The sequence below is a fragment of the Ursus arctos genome, unplaced genomic scaffold (assembly GCF_023065955.2).
Source record: "Ursus arctos isolate Adak ecotype North America unplaced genomic scaffold, UrsArc2.0 scaffold_3, whole genome shotgun sequence".
In the NCBI taxonomy this organism is placed as follows: Eukaryota; Metazoa; Chordata; class Mammalia; order Carnivora; family Ursidae; genus Ursus; species Ursus arctos.
In genome coordinates, this window is record NW_026622985.1 from 27,071,830 (window position 1) to 27,095,927 (window position 24,098).

Consider the following 24,098-nt stretch of genomic DNA (forward strand, 5'->3'; position numbering starts at 1 on the left):
GAGAGAATATGAAAATGATACAATAGCGGAAGTAAATAAGGATCCATGGATTCTAACCTAATTTTAAATGCCAAAAGAAATGCTCTTTTAATTTCTGTGGTCTGCTTGGCCTCTGGCCACATATTTTCCTTGGGCAATAGGCATTGTGGCAATTCAATCTCCAAATAGCCCCCTAATGAACCTTGCCTCCTGATATTCACATCCTTGTATATATCCTTCAACAATGAATCTGATCTGACACTATATAACCAATGATTCATGAATTCAAGGCCTTTAAGCCCTGAAACTCTTATACTGGATTTTTGAAATGCTCACTTATCACAATAGCCATGCAAAAAATAACAAACTAAGACCACCATGCTATGAGAATACTCAGCCTAGCCAGGTAAAAAGACCATATGGAAAAATAGCCATCCCAGCCCAGCTGCCAGACATGTGAGTAAAGGAATCATCTTGGATATTCCAACTCCAGTGAAGCTCAAAGGGGAGGGGGGAAAAAGTTGCAAACTTATGGCCCTATTTAAACTGTCCCAGCCATCTCCAGACATTGACTTACTCTAGATAAGGCCCCACAGATGAGCCATCCCTGCTGTGGCCTGCCTGAATTCCCTAACCCACAGAATTTTTATCAAAATTTAATGGTTGTCATTGCACGCTATTGAATGTTAGAGTAATTCATTATGCAGCAATAAATAATTGGAACAGAATTTGGTTCCTAGATGTGGAATAGTTGCATGAAAAAATATATAAAATATGTGGCATTTGCTTTCATACCAGGCCATGGCCAGAAGTTGAAAGGACATCGAAGAAATGGTTATTATAAACTGAAAGGGACTCAAGGAGACTGTTGATGAGGGCCTTAGGGACCATGAAGAAAAGACACCTATTATATACTGACAGAAGTGTTGTAGAAATTTATCTATAGAAATATGAAAAACATAAAGGGATCTTAATGATCTTGTGGATAATTAATTTCAACACTGAATATTCAAAGTTCTATCTTGCTTCTTCTAGACATTCATAATATGAAAGAGAAAGATGCAGTAAAGAAAAAGTAATCCCATTTTAACATAATTTAGATATAGATACAGATATAGATAGGAAACAGGAGTTGCTAGTTTCACAAATAGAAATCCGTCTTATCCCCAGCGAAATATTCTCCAAGTAAGAGATCGGCAAAGATAAAATCCCAAATGAGGCAAGTAGGTCCTTCATTAAGAGCAAAGGTTCTGCCCCATAGAAGATTTCTGCTGTTCAAAAGATCTTAGGGTCTTAAAGACATATCTTATCGAATTTTTTTGTTGTTGTTAAATAATAGGGGTTCTAATGATTTTAAGGGACTTGCTCCACAACAGCCTGGCGTAAAAACCAAAATAGAGAGTAATATTTCTGAAGAAAATGTTTGGTTGTGACTTATTTATGTTTCATGTAGTAAACTCCAATATTATTAATAGGAAACTCAAAGATTTAATGGAATGATACTGGAAGAGAAATTGCCTGTTTGACCAAAACTCACAAAGCCAGCACAAAATAAAAGTTACTTCCTATAGGGAGAGACCCCAGGAATTCCAGCCATGCCAGCTCAGGTACCACAGAAATGAGTGCAAAATGTCTTCAGAGATCACTAGCCTCAGCCTCTGGGTGACTGCTACCTAATGGTACGAGATTCAACGAAAGAATCACCCGGCTGAGCCAGTCATCCCCGGAAGCCAAACTTCGATACACAGTATCTTCCTAACTCATAACACTTGAAGACATTAAATACGCTTTTCCAGGTTGACTGATATTGTGCAGTAACATTTAAGACTATCTTTGTTTTCCCTCTTTTTGATTCTCTACAAAGTAACGTTTCATACATTCAAGTAATTTACATAGTTGCAAAAATCATAGCTACTCGTATCAAATGAGCTAATTTAAAGAACATCAGCCATACGATCTCTAAAGTTGGAGAACATGAGAATTGCTCATTTTGCCACACACATTTCAACTCTCTTTTCTCTATGTACAATCTACTTTAATTTCATCATAAGTTGAAGTCTTTGGAATTTGAGTTAAGGATTTTAGCCTGTGTATTTTCTTGATCTAGTTATAAAATTCACCTTAAAAACTAGAGAAAAGAATAAAGGCAAAACTGACAGTCCATATATTAGAAAACTAAAAAAAGTCTATATAGACCTTGTGTGTTAACAGAAGTAAAAGTCATATTAGCTGGCTACGTGTGAAATTTTAAGTGCAAAATATATAGCATGTTTTATAAATTTTTATACAGCAAATTTATTTCTCAAATGAAACCAATCTTAGAGCACGATATATTCTAACAGATTAAAAATATCTCTGGTGTACATTACAAGATTTTATTTTCCTAGTCTCCTAATCTTAAAGGTTCTTTCCAGCCTCTTTCAAAGATGCGCTCTTTATTTTTCTTTTTTCAATCATTCTTATTTTGCAGATACTCATAAACAATTTGATAGATTGTAAATACCTAAAATACATTTGATAGTTCAGTTTGGAGGCCAAAACTGCTGGTTTTATAACTAGAAGAACTTTATTACTTAGCATTAGCTAGTTCTCTTTAAATATTTATTGAGCATTTGGGGTTATGAATTCCATGATGAAAATCTTTGAACTGTTTCTTGAAGTGGAAAAGACAGCAAATTATATAAAATGCAAAAAAAAAAATAAGTTTAATACTTACCTAAATCAAAACTTCTAATATTACTTTCTTATGATCTGAGATTAAATTAGGAAGAGGGGCAACATATTGATTATACGTATATATGTTATAAAATGCTCTATTCGATGCATATATATTTTGAGTCTAAGTAAATGTTTTCTATTTATTTTTCTTTTTCTTCTATTCTAATACAAAGAGTTCATTTAGACATTTCTAAACTGTCACAAAATCTTGGAGTTGGACAAGACTTTGAGGTGCTGTTATGTAAACTTGTACTCAAAAAACTTCAAGGGAAACAGTTTCATGTATGGTAAGTAATAACCTACCTTACATAAATTACCCTCGGGGATCTCTGATTAAGATTATTTACCCTTCCTATTTTAAAACCAGGAAGTTTGGGAGATTTGATAAAAAAAAATTCTATCATATTGAATTCTTGTAGTGCCTAAAATTTAGAAGGTGGATTAGAAATTGCTTTAAAGGTATAAAAATGTCATAATGCTGGGGCACCTGGGTGGCTCAGTCGTTAAGCGTCTGCCTTCAGCTCAGGGCGTGACCCCAGCATTCTAGGATCGAGCCCCACATCAGGCTCCTCCGCTATGAGCCTGCTTCTTCCTCTCCCACTCCCCCTGCTTGTGTTCCCTCTCTCGCTGGCCGTCTCTATCTCTGTCGAATAAATAAAATCTTTAAAAAAAATGTCATAATGCTAAAATTCTAATCTGGAAGATCAAGTTCCCATATGAATAATGGATAGAGAAAAAAACAGCTGACTTATACATCTTCCCTTCTCTTCTACTCACTCTATTTTACCTGTACTGATGTCTTTAGTCATTTCTTTTTCCACTTTCTCTCTTCCTTCTGCTACCTAACTCAATCTGTTCTCATTCTGTATCTCCCATGCATATCAGACGTGTGACTGCACCATACACATGACAAAACAACTCATCAACTCCAAGTCAATAAACTGTCAGTGAAGTTCTTGATCAATAAAGTATTAAAAAGTATCTAGATTGTGATTGTATTTTCTACCCTCTCATTTATTTTATGACATAACTTAAAAAACAAAGGAAAGAAGAATGTTCGAATATCACTTTGTTTTCTTAAGAGCTGTTTTTAATGACCCTAACTTTGTAATGCTTTGAGGACAATTATCTGTCATCATTCTATGGTAATTACATTTATCATGAGTTAGAGAAAAGCAAGCGTGTCCAAAATATGGATGATTTCACATAATCAGGTACCAAAAAGTGACAATGATTCTGAATATTATTATGTTTACACATTAGCTTGCCCTTAAGAAAAGTCCCACCTGGGGGTGCCTGGGTGGCACAGTCATTAAGCATCTGCCTTCGGCTCAGGGTGTGATCCCAGCGTTCTAGGATCGAGCCCCACATCAGGCTTCTCCGCTGGGAGCCTGCTTCTTCCTCGCCCGTTCCCCCTGCTTGTGTTCCCTCTCTCTCTCTGTCAAATAAGTAAATAAATTCTTAAAAAAAAAAAGTCCCACCTGAAAAAACAATCATAGAAAATTTAATTGTATTAATCAGAATTAGTATTCTAATAATGTTATGTCCACAAGAAAAGATATTATATTAAGAACAACATGTACATATTTGAGAGACTGAGTAAAATAATGCATGTGCACATGCATTAAATTGTCAACCAACCAGATTGCTTCTTTCTAGTTAATTATGGCTCCTTTTTGAAGCTCCAGAGACATTAAGTGTCCAGAAATATCAGTGTGATTCTCAAAATCGTCATCAAGGAACTAAACCAAATATTTGTCATTTCCAACTCTATCGCATCAGTAGACATAGCAAATGTGCTATTAATTTCCATTTAACAGGCAATATACAAATTAAGACAAAAATGCTTCATCAGATCATGTTTCGTTTATCATTTCTAACAATCTGCTCTCAAGCTAGCCAAATAATTTCACTTCTTTACCAATATTATGTTCTTGGTATTCATATAGGCAGTTATGTTGTTTACTCAATCTTTCTATATTCTCTTGTGATATTTTATCACAAATTGAATGCTCAACCTCTCAGTCATTCCCATGGCTCTTGTACACATTCTTCACAATTTGTTGACACCAGCGAGTACAGGTATCAGCATTTTACACATGGCCTTACCTAGGCTTTCATCAGTAGATTGTCACCTGCCTTCAATGATCTCATCCACCAAAGAGTAAACATGACAACAAACAGGCTGAATTAGTTTTTCTCTCATAAGATATAAATATAAATACAAACTATTTCCTATCATTGTATTTTCAAAATCAGACTTTGATCATTACCATTATTTTTAGCATATAGGATTTAAACTACGTGTGTTTTAGAAGCTAATTATATTTTTTCCCCTTTACGCCATGATATTTGCCAATTTGCTTTTCCTGATAATAGAAAAAAATTGTAGAAAAGTAGAAATTTAATAGTCTTCTGAAAAGACTTACAATAAAGATCAAATATTCTAGGAAAAAAGCTAACTTTTACCTATTATTCTAATACTCACTAAATATTGAGCATTCACACTTTTCCAATATCTATTTATAAAACAGAGAATGACACAATAATACTCAATAAGAGATATGTGACATTTATTTAAAACCCAAACCATCTTAATTCTTAGACTAGAGTATTACTTTATTAAGTGGCAAACTATCAATTTTTTAGTTTTTATGAATAAAGATAAGTTGTGGTATATATCACAAAAAAATTACAACAAAGCTCTGCTACAATTTCAAATTCATGCAAATGGCTGGCTCAATCTGCTGCATCTCAGGGATTTTTCTTGTGTTTTTTCCTCTTCTCAGTATGTTTTCCCCCATTTACCACCCACCACCATCGATCAAATTCTATTGATTCTCCAAGGTCAGCTCAAATATCACTTTCTCTATGACGTTTTCTGCAATCCTAATTAAAATAAATTACTCCCGACTCTATGGTTTGATAGCACTTAGTTATATTTACTTAGAATATAACATTCTCCTCTAGTAGAATGGAAATTCTATCAATACTGAGACTCTATCTACGTGTGTTATGGTCCCATAACAGCTAGCACAAATATTTAGTCATCCAAGTCTCCATTTACTGTTTAAGAAAAAGAAGTAAAAGTCCATTCAGAAGACCAGTGGGTTTGGTGACCAAGTGCCCTTAAATTTCTCCTGTACCAATAGCTACCCTAGAATAAGAATCGGATATATGAATATCCAGTAATTTCTGGGTTTTTTTTTGTTTGTTTGTTTGTCCCTATCAACCATATCCATTTAAGCCATGAGTTTTAACCACCTTTTCCCCTATAATAAGATTTACAGCTAAGTAAGTTGCTGGTGCTGGGAAAATGCCATTTTGTAGCCAAAATGAAGAAAAGATAAACTGTTGACTTCCTGCCTCTGAAGTATCACCCACAGGTACATCTTGACCTTCCAAAAAATATGTGTAGTTGTACTTTTAGGCAGAAATAATATTCTCACACAACAAAACTATCTTTTAAATTTAACACACAGTGGGTTTCAAGCAAAATCTTGAAAAAAAAAATGAGTCACAGTGATCATTCAAGTGCTTCAGATAAATGAAAGCTTTATATTGAATCAATTTTAGTCTCTCCATTCATTAGACAGAATGGCCAAAAAATGTCTTTTTGAGCTGTGATGTCTTTGACAAAGACATTATGGAACTGAGTATAGTTACAGTAATTTCTAATACTTATTTTTCATACTACCCTAGGAACAAACAGGTATTATTGGATGAAGAAAGAGACTCCAATTTCAGCATAGTGACTCCACAATTGGAGATATTACCTCAAAGAATCAACCTTAGCCTGTTTGATCAAGTCACTGTGTAATCATTAAGTGGCAGTCATAAAATCATATTTAAAAGGATACTCCCAACTTAACCCCAATTATCTCTTCTCTTGCCTAGAAACGGAATACAAATATCTTCCTTAGTTTCTATGGGAAGTGTGTTTATTTAAACCATCTATCACGAATTTTTTAGCAATTATGAATTCAAACCATCCAACAAGACGTGTAAATATGTAAACCACACTTTGACTTACATTGTCTTCCCAATAGATTACCACAAAACTGTGAAAGTAACATCTGTAAATATTCGGCTCATTGAATTGTGGTCAGATAAAATTGACCCTCAAATTATTTTACTGTAATTGTTTCATTTTAAGATGATTATCAACATTAGTGAAGAAGATATAAATATGTATTTTCTTAACTCTAACACCAACTGATTTGGTATAAAACAACTGTTTAAAATGTTCACAATATGTATAAATACTATTTTTCTCAGTAATGGTCCAATGGTATGCTTTCATAATAAATTCAAGGGCTGTACTCATGTCTAAACCTTGGAGGCCAGCAATGTAATTGTAGGTGCTGCTTTGTATGTAAAATGTGTTTATTCCATTTTAATTTGGAAGAGTCACCCAATTTTCTAAGGGTTATTTCTGAATGTTTGATCAGGTTAAAATGAAGTTCTACTATATCTGAATTTCAAGCCTGCCCATAATACTGTACTTTAGCTCTTAAATGCCTGAGCATGTGATTTTTTTTTCATACATGGGAAATGATCAGAATATCAAAGGATTTGTCACACAGATATTTTTCTCCTTACTTTTCGTCTTTTCTCCTAAATATCAACAATATGGACATATTGGATCCAAGAAGAACTGGCATTACATTTCTCAAAAGCGTGCAAATGATAGATAGGGAGCAATAAGTGTGTTTAGAAATGTTCAGAGAGGGCAGTCAGGGACGGACTGGAAGTGATTTAATGATTTATAAGATTAAAGTGATCTGAAGAGTTTAATAATATAACTTAGGGGGTGGAATTCAATAATAATATGCCTGATCTTGCTCAGATGTTCTGTTTTGCAGTTCTTGACATTAAACAATCTTTAGCTTCTCCATTTAAAATCATAAATGCTTGGTTACCAAAATGACTTTTCCAAATTCTCCAGGCTCTCCACTACCCACTCTATCAGAATACAGGGTTTTGAAGCTCTTAATGGCGTAACTGGCACAGAATCTTCTACATTAGCACTGGTTATTCAAACACTTTCAACAGTACAACAAGCCTAGGGAGACAATTAAAGTAAATATTTTTCAAAGATGTTTGAAGTAAAATAACTTTGTGTTATTCCTTATATAAACTGATCTATTTATGGTTTCCTAATGAACAGTAGGAATGTGGATCGAACACAGCAAAGCAAGCTACTGTCAGGACCAAAAATGTGCTTGCACAAGTGTCATATTTAAGCAGAACTTTAGATAAAAATGATCTATTTCTCCTCATTGAAACACATTAGTACCCCACCCCCCTATGCACATGTGTGTGTGCTTGCACATGTGTACACACACACACACACACACACACACACACCACTAATAAAAAGCAAACATTTTCTGTCACTGTAAAACACTCCAATGGTGACTGTTCATTTTAACTACCCACCCCTGGTGTCTTAGGTTGTCACTCACATGGACATTGCTCTTATTGTCTTGGCTAGAGACCACATTTTTGACTTCTACAAAAGTTCTGGTTATCTTCAACTTGTCAACTGCTTTATACTGTGAAGAATGCTTAGCACCTGGCCGCCTGACGAAGCTGCATGCAAGGTCAGGCAAAGCTGTGATGACTGTAACAGAGTCCGGCTTCAAAACTGCTCTACTGCGGCAAAGCATATTCAAGAAAAGGTTTTCTATATGTTCATGAAAGTAAGTGACTAGGCAACACACTCTCCTTATTCATAAAAACCTAGTCTTTTTACAATTGACAGTTAAAGATCTGTCTTCTCACTTTTTGAAACTGCCTGTGCTTAGAAATTGAGGAACACTTCTGGCCTTAACTTTTTATAGAACGGTGATGCTTCTAGAGTAAAAAACAAAAACAAAGAAAACTAATCGTTTTATTATTCCATGTTTCCCTTTTCTTATTTTTTCTTTTCTTCATTTCTATGGGTAATAGAAATTTAGAACGGTGTATTTGTTTCTGTTTTGTTTTATTTTGTTTTTATAGCATAAATGGTCTTCTTCCTTAGAGACTCACAATATGTATGTGTATCTAAGATTCTACATTAACTCACAAAGTGTAGATGTATCTAAGATTTTACATGAACGCTTATAGATGTACTATTTATTCAAGTTCTCAAAGGTCCATCTCTGCTGTGACTAAAATTCAGAATCCATAATTAGTAAATTATGATTGATGAATTCAATTAAATAGAAGTCTAATACTTAATAATCCAAGTATATGCGAATCAAAGACATACCTAAGCAAATGCGTATGATACACTAAGGAAACAAAGGTACTTGCGACACATCATAAAGAGGTCATTTCTTTCCTGTATGAAGAATCTTAATACATACATACATACATATATTCCAAAAGAAAAATGGAAGATGACTGTGAACCTCTAGTTGCCATCACATTGCTTAGCGCATAGAAAGACCATAGAATGTTTTATGAAGAAAAGGGTGAATAAACAACTATTCAGGTAAGTGTCCAAAGATTTCACTTAAAAGCTTCACTTTTTCTGGAATTGACCAGTAAAGCGATTGCATAAAGATTACAAATACATGCATATATAATATATATTGTATTAGTATGTTAAATATATATTACGTATAAAATATATGTACTTATTCTATATAACAATATATATGTGTATATATGCATACTACCTTTTCCCTTTATATTATCATGTAAATAGGAAGGTAGAACGTACTTTCAAATACTACAAATAAAATTTTATTTATGTGGAACTCTCTATGTTTAATCTCATCACATAGCTATAATTTTCAGTCCAATCTAAAGTAAGTATATAAAAGAAAAAATGTTATTTACCAAGTGGAAAGTCTAAGTAAACCCTCATGACTAAAGGAAATAAAAGAATTCAACATCTATTAGCCTTCTGATATCTGTAGATATTATAAAGAGATTTTGACATTGCAATAAATACACAAGAATATTAAATATTCTACTTTCAGAATTAACTTGGGTTTACTAGCAAGATGGACTGACTCAAATATTTATATATGACTTTAGAATAAAAAGTTAATAGACTTCATTTATAACTCCTTTTAAAAGCAATTTTATTAATTATTATAGATACTTAAAAACAATGTATTCAACAGAATGAATTAATTGTCCTTTTGATGTTTTCTTACAAAGTAATTTGTATCTCAATAGCTTTTTCTTCTAGAATTTCTATAGCTTTTTTTGTTATACTAAACAGATTCAAATGATATTGTTTTTGTATCTACTTATGTCAAAAATAGTCTCACAATACATATAAAAGTCAAAGAATTTTGCATAATAGTCCATAAGAGAAAGGGTGTTTTTATTTTAGCCCGGAGAAAATTGATTTGAATAAAGTCCAGTCTTTCTCAAACTGTATTCAACTAAATTGATTCTCTATACCTTAAATTAAATCTTATCCTTCCTTTCTCACTGACCAAGACATTTACATAAACTGTTTTATAATGTTGATTAAATTCAAAGCTTGCTAAATACTGTGGGAATTAAAGTCCATGAAATCTTGTTTTAACTCTTACTTGGTTTTTTGTAGGGTTTTTTGGGTTTTTTTTTTTTTTTGTATAAATGTCCTATTCTCAGCTTCCGGGGTGGGCAGCCTGGGCCAAGGGAGGAGGGTCTAACAGTTGGCACCTCCAGGAGGGAGGGTGGATGGAATTTTTTTTAAATATAAACAAAACAAACAAATAAATATTAAATTCTCTGTCCACACACACGACTCATATGAGTGGATGATTGATATTTAGAAAAAAGGAGGGAAAAGAAAAGGCACTTACTTGGGTAACTTTAAGCTTCCTTCCTCAAATGCTTTCAGCAGGCAAAGTGGATGTGAATTTCTACGTTAGTTATAGAGTGCTAAGTGTAAGGTACTTTTTGCTCCAAAGAAGGACATCACATTTGAGTCTGATTTCACTAAGTAGAGCACATATATCAGTAAGGAACAAAACGAGAATACTCGCTGTAAGTATTTGTTACTACCGAGAAGCTAGTTATATATTATTTTATTCCCCCTTGGAATATATTTAAATCTCAGGTAAGTAAGCTACAATAAAGGTCACTGAAATTTTGTGCTAAAAACCTATGTTATAATAAAAAGACTTGGAAATCTTTGACTTGTGAGGAAACAGATCAACAAAAGACAAAATGGTTATAGTATTATAGTTTCTTATTTTTTAATGTATTTTTATTTTCTGAAGTCATAAGCTTTGAAGTATTTTAAAATAGTTCTTTGATATGTATTAAGAGATAAATCTGTTATCTGTAATATTTCATCAGATCCATACAGACTTTTTTCCTCATGGTAATATGTCTAGAGATGTGCAGCCCCTGTTAAACTGTTCTACTCGTCCTGGAATTGAAAACATACCATCTCCAAGATTTTCCTTAAAAGTGATTGGAAAGATATTTTATTCTCAATTTGAAAGTGTTTGTGTCTACCCAACTATTAACGTCATTTTTATCCAGTGGTGATCAATAGAGCCTTGACCAAATTGACACTGTGTACATGCCAATGAAACAATCAATGACAACTGTGATAACTCCTGAAACAAGCGATCTTCTCTAGCTGTGTGGTCTCACATTTGTCAGTTGGATTTGCTAACAAGGTTTGTAGTCTATAATTACGAATCTTCCACTGGTTTGAGTTTTGAAATAGAAAATAGAAACAAAAACACCCTCTCTCCTTTTAAGGAGTTATTTTTGTTTTCTTCCTGATTTGCATATAATTCATATTCTCTCCCTATATGTATGAGTACATAGAGAGAAATTGTTAAGAATTTAATATATCTCTTAAGTTTATATACTGAATTTGTCTATAAATTTAGAATTAAGCATGTTGAATTATGAAACTTTCTTTTCAAGTTGTTTAGAAAACCAAAGCAAACTGAATGGCCTGAAATATTTTATTTCTATATGGCATTAATACATAATACTGACAAGTAATATGTTTAAATTTAAAAATCTGTACTTAGGTAAAATATTTTATTTTAGTTTACAGTTATTTCATTATGTTACAAAATGGCGAAGACAATGGTATAAGGCAGAAATACAGCTGTCCTTCCATAACACTAGGTAGAAGTGGGAATATTCCCTCACTGATCTGTTTGGGATTGAGAAGGAATACCAGCATTAATTCAAGACAAGTACTAGAAAGTCACAAATCATCTTCCTATAGCATAACACTGACATATTTTGAAGATAAATAGCCAAATATTCCATTAGATATTTTTTTATGCATGAAAATCGGCCCATATAGGGAGGTTTGTGTTGGTTCAAACTGCCATAACAAAATGACATAGCCTGGGTGTTTAAACAACAAAAAATCATTTCTCACAATTTTGGAGGCTGAGAAGTCCAAGATCAAGGTGTCTGGCAATTCACATAGAGTTATTCTCAGTGGGCTCAAAATATGCTTGTTCTATTTCCACTATTATAGGAAACATTCTTATAAAACTTTGCCTTTCCATGTGATGAATCTCCAGTTTTCCAACCTAGGATAGCTTTTTTTTTTTCTCTCTCTTTCTTTTTTTTTTTTATGGTTATACCTTCTTCAAGGGACTGATTTCAGCAATGTTAGGATAGTACTACGTGCCTGAAAAGTTTCCTGGAATTTGTTAGAAACGAATTTCAGTTTAAGAACCAGGAACTTGTTATCTTGATCTTCAGTCTGATGGCTAAATCTACTGCTTTCTCTACATAGCATACATGAAAATGCTCTAGCACGGAACTATGCTAAATTTAAATATGGTATCATGAATTTAAAATATCAGAAAACCAAAAAGCACATGAAAAAACACCTATCACTAGTCATTAGGGAAATGCAAATCAAAACCACAATGATGTACCACTTCATGCCATCAGTATGGCTTTTATCAAAAATCAGAAAGTGACAAGCGTTGGTGAGGACGTGGAGAAACCAGAAGCCTCATGCACTGCTGGTGGGAATGGAACATGGTAGACAACCACTGTAGAAAACACGATGCTGGTTCCTGAAAAAGTTAAACCTAAAATTACCACATGATCCAGCGCTCTCACTTTTGGGTATATACCCAGAAAAACTGAAAGCAGGGACTTGAACAGATATTTGTCTACCAATGTTCATAACAGAGTTATTCACAAAATAGCCAAACGGTGGAAATAACCCAAATTTCCACTGACAGATGAAAGGATAAACAAAACTGGTTATACATACAATGGAATATGATTATTAAAAAGGAATGAAATTCTGATATATATAACCACATACGTGAACCTTGAGGACATTACGCTAAGCAAAATAACCAAACCCAGTAGGACAAATATAGTATGAATCTACTTATAGGAGGTACCTAAAGTAGTCAAATTCATAGAGACAGAAAATAGAAGCGTGGTTTTCAGGGCTGAGGGGCAGAAGGAACAGGGAGTTCTTGTTTAATGGGTATAGAGTTTCAGTTTGGGATGTTGAAAATTTCCAGAAATGGATGGTGTTGATGGTTGCACAATAATAATGTCACTGAACTGTACACTTAAAAATGGTTTAAATGGTAGATTTTATGTATATATTTAACACAATTAAAATTTTTGTTTTGTAGTATCAGGATGCCTGCAACAGCACATCTAAAGGGCCCAGTACATGGACCAGCGTATGTGGAATGGAGATACTTGATGGAAGGACCTCTTCCCGAGGAGAGACAGCAGAAGACTTCTTGTAAGGTTTGGAAGAGAGACAGAAATGCTAACTCCTGAATAGTGTGCACTAACATGATTCCTAAGTTAAGCTCCCGCAGACTTGTCTCTAGTCTTGGCAGGCGAGGAATACACTTAAAGGGTAACTATATATTTTATGAAATCCCAAGGAGTTATTCTTGGGAGGATTTTGAAACCCCTTCCTAACAGGAAATGTTTAAAATAGCCAGGAGGGCTCTGAAGAAACCTGTAATTCTCACAGTTCTGCAATTGGAGTTGAGCTTTTTTCCATTATTATTGTGACACTGTTGAATCCTTAGCTTAGTGTGGTCTCAGGAAATGCTGGTTACACAAGCTGTTCACATTCCAGCTTGCATAATAGTTGTCATCAGTAGGACAGTACCTTCAAATTTCAAACGTAGGGGTAAACAAGAATGGAAATGCACCTTCCTGAGACTGCTGATAACTCAAAATTACCTCTTCCACATGCTCATGACACCAGTAATTTCCACCAGGAACCCAGAAGTCAGTTCCTCCCTCCATCCATAAATTTGGCAGAAAGTTATAATTGCAATGTTTTAACAGCAACAACATGAAGTATTCCTCTCTGAATTACAAGTGCTTTTAAGCCTATTGCTCGAGGCAAACACACTCCTTGCTTCAACAAGTCAGTGAAAGTTGATTTAAAGAGGAGAAAAGCTGAGAGATTCTCTCAGTGATTGATAACCACAAACACCTGTATTAAAGGGCTAGCCACCAAGAATTATGGAAGTAATGAAGCAGTAACAAATCTCATGTTCCCTACTGATTCCTTGACAACATAATTGTATCTTACTTGCTGATATTTTAATCATAGTGCTGGAGAACACCCAGTTAAGCCAAAAAGAATCATGAAATCTGTGTCCATATGTGTCCATGTCTTTTACCTATAATGGGACATAAAGATATATATGGAATATATAGAATAATATGTAATGAATATATATATATACACACACACTTGTGTATATAAATAATGTATCTTATTTTTAGAGAAAGGGGTAGAAACCAATGAGAATGTACAGTAGCTTATATATCTTCTGCTTCCATTTTATTTTAAAACCATTTACCATGCTACTAGTCTCATTAGTATAATTATAAAGACAATGGAATAAAATTTAATCTGCCAAAGACATATTCCATGTACTAGAAATCATCTACTCTTTAGAAACATTTGCGCAATAAGTAGATTATCTTTAGCTACAAATCTTCTTTAATTTTACTATAAAGATACACAGCGTGATGAGTGTTAAATTGTTCACGATCAGATTTCAGAGACATTCAAAAATATACTCTTAAGCAACTTCTTGATTTCTCTCGAATCATGGGGAAAAAAAGTCACTGTAAATTAAAAATACTAAAAATTGTTTATAATGTGCTTATTGAACAAACACTTTTCTGGTCACTGCTGCCATACTCAAAATCTGCCGTGATTCTTCACACACGGGGAAACTAAGCATAAATCATGGAGGCAACCCCTGATAACAAATCTACTTTAGTAGATTCTTCTAATGGAATTCTTCCTCCGGGGGGGAAAAGATTAAAAATGAGGAGGACAGGAAAGAGCTATTTGTGTATCAGTAACTAATCAGATTTCTATAATTTATTATTAAAGATCGCATAAAACTCCTCTATTAGAATCAATGGCATTTCATGAAATTTTTATTTTTTTTTCTGATTTCTAAACTTCATAGCCTACAAAGAATACTACCTGAAGAATAACCTATTAGGAATTCAACAAAAGAAGCTATTTATAGTGACAATGGACAATGCCACTTCTATTTACATTTTCCTTGCCCCTATTCAAAATTATTCCCTAATGGGTTTTGTTTTGGGGGGACCTCTTATAAGGTTGCCAAAGGTTAAAAGATTAATAGAGACTACATTTTTCCCAACTACAACACAATCCCGAGCTTAGTTTATAACTAGCTCTTCGTTCATATTTTCTTTAAGTAAAACTCAATTTATGATTTAACTACTGTTTGTCTCTATTATATAATAATACGGACACATCAATTATATGATGAACATTATATTTGTGCTTGTAACTGTTTCTTAATCCGGTAGCTTGCCATAGTACACACACAAAAAATTAATGACTCTTTGCTATGGCTTTCTTATTTTCATGCACTATTTGATAGACATTCAGATTCTTTCTAGTTAAGGGCGAACTTCTGTTACCTCTGTTGTCTTCAACTCAACCTAGATTATTGAGTGCATTATTTATTTTTAACATAAATTAAAATTGTTGAGGTAGAGTCTTTAAGAAAAAAAACTAGAAAATTTTAATGAAAAAATATTTAAACGATACCATGTCCAGCTTGTGCTAGTAAGCTCCTTTTACATAAGAGCTTGAAATGCATGGTACAAATTGAAGGTATTTTTAAATACTTTCAATTGCTTTTTAACAATTTTAAGACTCCTCTAATATCACCTGGTTCCAAGAAATTTAAACCAAATTACATTTACACATGTGTACAAGTATATTTTTAAAATGTTTCATTATGCATTCTCATGGTTAATTTGCACCCTCCTCCTGTTAAATAATGCAACATACTTTGAACTTGAGATATTATGCCTCACCCAAATCCAGACCAACTAGCCACAGGTGTCCACCATGTGAGCTGCTGAAAACAGGGTCACCAGGATTGCGGTGCATAGAAAATATGTTCATCTCAATGTGAAGCTAGGCGCTGTTTATACACTCTAGGTATTTTTACTAGTAGCCTTTGAAATAGTTAGACAGGTGGCTAGGTATGATTTTGGTCTGTTGAGCAGATGTTTATCTATGCCTAACAGATCGTAAAAACCTAAAGGTTAATAAAGGGATAAGAGGTGCGACCATGAGCAGGCTTGGTTTGAGTCCATAGTACAATTTAACTATGAGGTTGACACAGTATATAGAGAAGTACATTAAAGATAGCATTTCCTTCCTGCCGAAGAGATACTTAAATGTTTCCATCGCCATTGGATTTCGTGAGGTGTGACCTTGTGCTAGATTATTTTCAGGTGGAACAGGGTTTTAGTGACATGAGAGGCATCAGAGTGGAACTTTAAAGCCAATCGTTCTTTTGCTAGAAAGAAATTAAAAATAGATAAATCTAGTAGCACAGAGAATAGGTTAAATATGTGATATCATCATTCCAGAAAATATAGGGTTTCAAATGAAATTCAGTGTCAGACACATTTGATTTTGCTCTTGAAAATTATAGTTTCCTTTTAAAATAAAAGTACTTCTAGGAAATGACATCCAATATTAGAATGCTATAGTTATTGTTCTAACATTATTGACATGTGAAATGCTTGATCCAGAATTTGAATTGCTCTAGTTTCATACTGATAGGTCACTAAAAACAATTTCTAGAATTCAATTTGTTGAATTTATACTGCAAAAGAATGCACTTACGCCAGTCCACAGCACTTGTTCGATGAGTCTTACCTCTGAACTTCTTTTGAAGTAGGATAAACACTGTTATTGAGGTAAATATGATCTGAATAAGCAAGGAGTGTCCACTCAGGAAATCTTTTTTTTTTTTTTTCACTAAAATAATTAGAAATTAGCCTAGAGTAAGGGGATCTATTCTGAAATTATAGGGTGAGGATCAGGAAATTAAAATGGTAAAACTAATACTCATGTATGTGAAAGCTTCTTTGTGTGGAATAATTCAGATAAATTTACTAATACCTAGAACAAAAATATGAAGCACTCGGAGAGTCATAAATACAGGATGTGTGTGAGGACGGTATACATTTTGATATTTGGGGAATTGCTTACAATCTTTGAAGAGTAGTTATTTGTTGCTCTGCTTTCAGACACTCAACAAAATATAAAGCAGGATTCTAGAAATGTAACACTAGTTAGAGTCCTGTTTGATCTCCCATAGTTTGTTAGGTTTGCTTCTCTTACAAAGATAAAATGTTAGAATTATATGTAGAATTTGTATGCGCATCTCTGTGTGCAAAGTGTGATGCTGGACAATCTATAAAATGATACAAAGACTTAAAAAGGTGAACTTACACTCACACTCAATCTCAATAGTCAGTGAGGAAAATGCTTTTTCCACATGGCTTTCAATGTGCCACCATCCAATCCTCTGCTTCCAAGGTTGCTGCAGTGGCAGACAGGGAAGACACCAAGCGCGGAGTGAGTCTAGGTCCACAGCTGTGGGTAAGTCTATGGCCCCAGGAGAAAAATATTCATACTCTGCAACTGCAGTCACCACCATTCTGGATCCACAGTTCATTCTTTTGATGCCTTAGGTACTGCATGGTGTTTTGATTTGACAGCCAATTTCAGTCTAATTCTAAAATACAGATTTACTAATATGCAATGTTTACCAAGAAACGCTTGGGGAAATTATCATACTAACTGGTATAGCAATGTTTAACTGGATAGTCAAATAATTTCTAAGTCTCATATTGAAGGCAAATGCTTAGGGCTCTAGCTCTCTTTCACACAGGGTCAAACTGATAGAAAACTTAAAAACAAAACCTCATCAAACTTCAGTTCCCAAAATCTGAGAAATGGGATTGATATTAAGGATTGAGTGAAGTGATGCATATAAAAAAGCCTGGCATATGTATGTGCTTAACAAACGTAAGATATTATTAAATATTATTTATTTTTGTCATTTTTCTTTTAAATTTGGAGCTCTACCTCCACTCCATAATATTCATAATATCCATAACACTGCTCCATAATATTCAAAATTAGAGTAAAGAACATATTTAAATGGTTCAAAATTGAAAACGATAAAAAAATAAATACTGGAAATTCTTCATTCTTTCCCTATTCCCAACCAATTGGTTCCTTGTCAAGAGATAATTCCTGATCAATTCTTCTGTAGCCTTCTGGAAATATTTTGCTTATATGCAAGCAAAGTATGAAAGTATTATTCACTTTTATACATGTTGCCACATAGTATGGCAACACATTTCTATGCTTGGTTATTATTAGTCCTTTGTTATTGGTTAAGTTCTCACTCACTTTATTTGAAGTCCTTGGGACTGACCACTTTTCTACATGATAGGCAGTGCTTACTTGCTGTCTCTGACTCAAATTAAGCACCTATCATGCCTCCTCTTTTGACATCCAACAATGGGAATCTTTAATTACGGTCTTAAAATTCCCCACACTCTTCTTTCCCCTTCTCTGGAATAAAAACCTACTTTAAGGACAAGTTTAGAAATTAAATCATTCCATATTTTTTGTATTTAATAGTGAATATTGATACACAACAAAATGAGCCTGTTCTGGTTTTATTTCTGTCTTCCCTGATATGTAAGGCTTTTATGGATTTTCAGAAAAATAAAACCAAACAAACCTTTCAGTCTGAGAATTAGGACTTCACCAAATATTTGGGAAGTATGTTAATAGGGCACTGGAATGTAGTGGCTGTGAATCCTGGTTCTTCTAAAAATCTGCCACCTCAGCCAGGTCATCTTCCTCCCTCTGTGTCCCCAACATAATCTCTAAAATAAGGCAGTTGGGCCAAATAGTTTCTAAATTCCCCGGCACTAATATGATGCATCTATTTTATGTCTGCAAAGGCCTTTTAGCTATCATACCACAATACAAGTGTCAACAGAAACATGGAGAACTTATGAGAATTTGCATAAGTCTAGGAAATTTTAAAACCAACAGCTATCAGTTACTCCCACATTTTCTGAAGAGGGAACCTTCCATTTTGGGCTGAAAGGTTGGTGTCCCCAATTTTTACTATAGGAATTGTTAAAAAGATGCTTTTAAACCATTACTGCATTAACTTATCAAGAGCAAAATCAAAGAAAAATTTTTCTCTTCTTTGAATTGTTAAAAATTATTATAAAATATCATATGGACATATAATTCAAACATGGGAAGGAACAATATGAAAATTTAAAGGGAATACTATGAAAATTAAATTTAAGTAAAAATGTAAAATGTCAGGGTCCATTCTCTTATCCAGCCTCACAGTGATACCCGGGGTACTGGATGCTGTTGGTGTCTCTCCCAGATCCCCCTTACTGGCTGGACACCCATCCCCCACCCACTGTGAGTGTTGTCTGCTGAAGTATCCCAACATCCACCTACTCCATGGGTCAAAGTACTTATATAAGGATTCTGCCAGTTGTTAAGTATACCTATTCCAACTAAGAATTGCAGAACTGGACTTGTGGAAAAAGTAGGGTGATTTATGGACCCACTTGACCCACTCTGAGATGGACTTGAGCTAAACCTCCATTGATCACCTAATTTCCATAAGCCCATACACCAACTATGGGCCAGAGTAGTGTTTGGTGTCTTTAGGAATTGGAGCCAGTACCCAGTAATCCATGGAAAGTTTGTTTATTCCCCCTCCCAAATTCATAGCTGCTCTGAAAAATGGCCACAAGTTCTTTGAAGAAGGAAGAAGATTTATGGTGTGTTTTTGGCAGAGTAGCAGAGTCCTTCCTCAAAGGGCCCTGGCCTCCCATACACTCCGGGAGTTTTGAGTCTGTGAACTGAATCAAGTATGGGAATTGGCTGAGGGATTATAACTCTCTATTTTGGTAATTCAAGTCAGACGTCTATTAACATTAACCAGATTTAGAACTCTTTTAAATACATAAATCAAGAAAGATTTTTGTAGGCTGCCATCAATTTTAGATCTAGGGAGACCATGATCAATTAGCCAATGGCAAAAATCTCTGCAGGTCAAATGATTTTGATTACTGCATTGACTGTGATGCCCATTACAGTAACCACACTGACCTTTGCTCTGGTGATTAAATGTCACTAGTTGGTTTCTGCCATCCCAGGTGAACACCATCCACACCGAATTCAGAAAGTCCGGTTAAATGGCATTCTGATTGTGTTTTTAGCCTATGGAGAACAGCCTCTACCGACATCCTCAAGGGCTCCAGGACTCCCCTCAACAACGCATTTCTGAAAGGCTCTATAATGACCGTATCCCCTAGACTCTCCCAAGGACATACTAAGGGGATGGTTGAGCAGGACTTAAATGATAAATCTACTCTGGGATTCCCATCTTCAAGAGCTTTTGCACATTTGCCTTTATAATACACAAGGAATATCTGTAATTTCACTTTAATTTGGTGTAGATCAACCAAGCAAGCTGCTAAAGCCATTCCCATTGTTTCAATTAACACACTGAATTCAAAATCTCTGCTTAATGCACTGATATCAATACATTTAGGTTGATCCAACATTATATTCTTTCCACCCTGATCTATACATGTCCCTTTAGTTTCTGACCATATATACTGTCAAAAGCTTACAATTTTAAAAAAATGTTTATGGCACCTCCTATTGAGTCTGAACTTACAGAGACTGGGACTCTTCAAACAATAATAATATGACTGTCTAAATCTCTGCCTTGAAAAGCAGCATTCAAGCAGATGCCAAGGCTAGATCCTCAGCTTCCTCAACCGCTAGACATTATCCAAAATCAGAAAGTGTCTCAAGGAGTAAAGTCATTACAGACACACAGTGTCGATTCACCATTCCCTCCAGGGCTTTATCCTTTACTTCTCTTATTTTCAGACCCTCCCCAGGGCGTTGCTTAGATTTCAGCAAAATCTTCACAAACTCAACCTTCTGTTGGGGTCTTTCAAGTACCCAATTTAGTTACTTCCTCTCTGTGCAGCGGCTAAAAGCCTTGCTGGGTTTCTCTTTCCCCTTGTAGAGGCCCTTTGCTTGGGTCAAAACTGTGTCCTAAATCCATCCTCAGAATCATTAGACACCAAAGGAAATGAGCTGCCTATTGTTAGCTCCTGCATGAATGATGATCCCATCTGTGGAATTGCAGCCAGATAGGACTGCTTTCCCTCCACAGCATTCTGACGCCTTACAAACATAAGCTTTGTGATTTAGCCACCTTTTCCTATTTGTGGTAATAAACTCTGGTCTTACCCAGACCTAGTACATCTTGCTAAGAAGCAGAATTCCCCATTTGGCTATGCCAGTTAGAAACTCCGTATTAGATGCAGCTCCTTGATTAGTGACTTTTTAGAGTAGGAGGGCAGAGAGCTGGTTATATGCTGTTGAAAATTTGAAAACCCAGAATATAAGCATCTCTAGGACTCTATTTTGGGGCATTAGATCCTCTAGTTCTCTTAGCAAAATTAATTTCTCTAGAAAAGAAAATATCTGATTTTAAAACTCCTTGTTCAGCCTCTTTGTGATTCTTCAGAGAAAGTATGCTTTTTTTTTTTGTGCTATATATCAGGTGTGGCCTCCTCCACATTAACCATCAGGTGACTGGCCTGTCTTCTGGAAATGCATTGAGGTATCTATCTTGTCCACTAATACCGGTTGCCATTCTCTTCATTGATGGAAGTTTATTTGAAGGAGTGTAAATGAAAATAGATAATGCATACAATCAGTCTACCATTACACTTAGATCTCTTTCCAAAGATATCATGGAATATATTTTTAAAATTAGAATGAACTGTTCTATTAAGTTTTAAAGTGAATACTTAATGTTCCTTCATACAGAAAAATATGTTGCAGAAATAAGTGAAGACCACCAAATAAGACCACCAAATGAGAACAAACAGAGGCTATTTATCCAGAGTCTGCTATAACAAGAGAGTCAGCCACCACCTCTTGGGTTTGGCAAAGACTCAAAGGCAGTCATGAGAGTGGGAAGCTTTACTGTGGGGAAAAAAAAAAAGAGGGAAGGCTTCATATAAACTTTAATTGAAGGTTGTTGGCATGGGCAAGCTAGAGGGAGGTTAACTGGAAGTAGAGTATCCTGTGTGGTTGGTTTGAGGAGCACATTTGACATTCACTAGTTGGTCCTAAGTTGGGCACATGAGCAAAAATTAGGGATGCTGGCTGGCAGTCACTGACTGAGTCTTATCCACCAAGTCCTATCTGGTCTGGGCTGATTGCTGCAGTGATTCTGGTCTGCCTTTCCTGCTGGTTGTTCAGATTATGGGTCAGAGTTTTATTGTCATATGTGATGTAGCAACTGTCCATTTGAATATCTAGTTTCTGGATATAAAAATAGTTATAGTTTGTTTAGTAACAATTTAGCCAAAATATTATTCTCCTCCACATCTCATACCAAGAAGCAAGTGAATTGTACACACAGAAGACTGCATAAATTCCTACCTCCCATCTTTCCGTTATGCAGTCTTATTAGAATGTTGCTTTCTAAACTAACATGAATGAAGCTAGTAACAATTCAAATATTGACAGTAAATGCTAAGTTCCCAGTAAGTTACTTCATTAAGTTAAAAATCCTTTGGATTGGTAATTGATAGATGGCTTTATTTTGGAAATGTTTGACTGATAGAAAAGTTTCCCATTCCCTCAAGCATATATAGAAGGTCAAATCATTGACTTCCACATTTCATATAGTTCTTTTCACTATTCCTTTTTTTCCATCTTGCCAAAAGCTGCATGATGCCCCCTCATTTGCTGTATATTACATCAATAATGTATTTATCATGCAGGCACATATGCATTTAAGTTTATTACACTGGCACTGGATATTTTTTAAAAATACTGATTTATTTAGTAGAATAACTGTCAATGTCAAATTTAGCATTGTGCCAAAATACATAATAAAAAATTACCAATTTATGATAATCTCTTAAATATGCTGAGTGTATTAAATATGAATTAGTTTAAAAGTTTAACCTTACCTAGCAAGAAGAATCTTATATGCTCTTTCAATAGTAAAATATTCAGAAAGAAATAAAAAATACTTTTAAAAGAATGGCTTTCTGATGGCTTATTGATTCTATTTTTGGAGTTGTTTTCTTTTGTGTCTTTTTGTAAGTATTTAATGAATGCTGATTTGTATTCATCTTTTATTAACTGAACAACTGCCTTTAGATAGAGGAGGAAATATCAAATAAATAAAGTTAAGATACCAACAAAGAAGGTATATAATAGGTATATAACAGTTATCTTCTCATGACCTTCACCCCATGTATGCTTTGGACATGCCACATCCTTGATTACTGGGTCTTTAACCATAGTTTCTACTGGATGGGCAATGATGTGCGTGGACCTAACCTGTCTCCTCCCCTGGGTTGCTGTTGGCTAGACCCATATTCACACCTAACACTAGACTGATCAGATTGTCTCCCATGAGAAATATGGGTTAGAAGCTAGAATTTATGGTCATTGCCTGATACAGAATAAAGAAAAATTATATCGTCATTCAACAGATGCAGAAAAAAAAAAAAAAACATTGGTCAAAATTCAATCTCCATTCCTGACAAAAAGCTTTCAATAAACAAGGAATATAAGTGAACTTTCCCATTCTGCTTGAAAACAACAAAAAACTTAGAATAAACATATTTAATGGTAAAACACTGAAAACAATAAGATTTAAAAAAAGGCTAGGATAAATACTCTATTTACTTATATTCTTCCTTGTCTGGTGTCCTAGGGAGGAAGTATGGGCGGAGAGTGGGACAGGGTAGAGAAGAAAATGAATTGAAAGAAAAGCGTACCATTTATACCAAGGGTACAAAAGGGGCTTATATTACATTTGAGTGTTCTATTTCTTCAAGTGGTTGGTGGGAACATGAAGTTGTTTTTATTATAGTTTAACATGTAAATGTAACATTACAAACTCTTTCAAAAGAAATGTGTATTTTTGAGATAATATATAATCCAAGAGGAACAATATAACTGAATAATTACTTGGAGTAAAGATAAGGGAATAACCTTA

General features: G+C 34.5%; 2 protein-coding genes across 8 annotated transcripts in view; both read right to left on the reverse strand.

The window, feature by feature from the left end:
• Positions 1 to 24,098, reverse strand: part of SEMA3A (semaphorin 3A) — an 818,384-nt gene that overhangs the window by 772,218 nt on the left and 22,068 nt on the right. The gene's annotated exons all lie outside the window — the stretch shown is intronic.
• SEMA3D (semaphorin 3D) overlaps positions 10,012 to 24,098 on the reverse strand; it is a 240,737-nt gene continuing 226,650 nt past the window's right edge. Inside the window, exon 19 of the mRNA XM_057304256.1 lies at positions 10,012 to 12,707. The gene's annotated coding sequence lies outside the window, so the exon portion shown is untranslated. The remainder of the gene's footprint in view (positions 12,708 to 24,098) is intronic.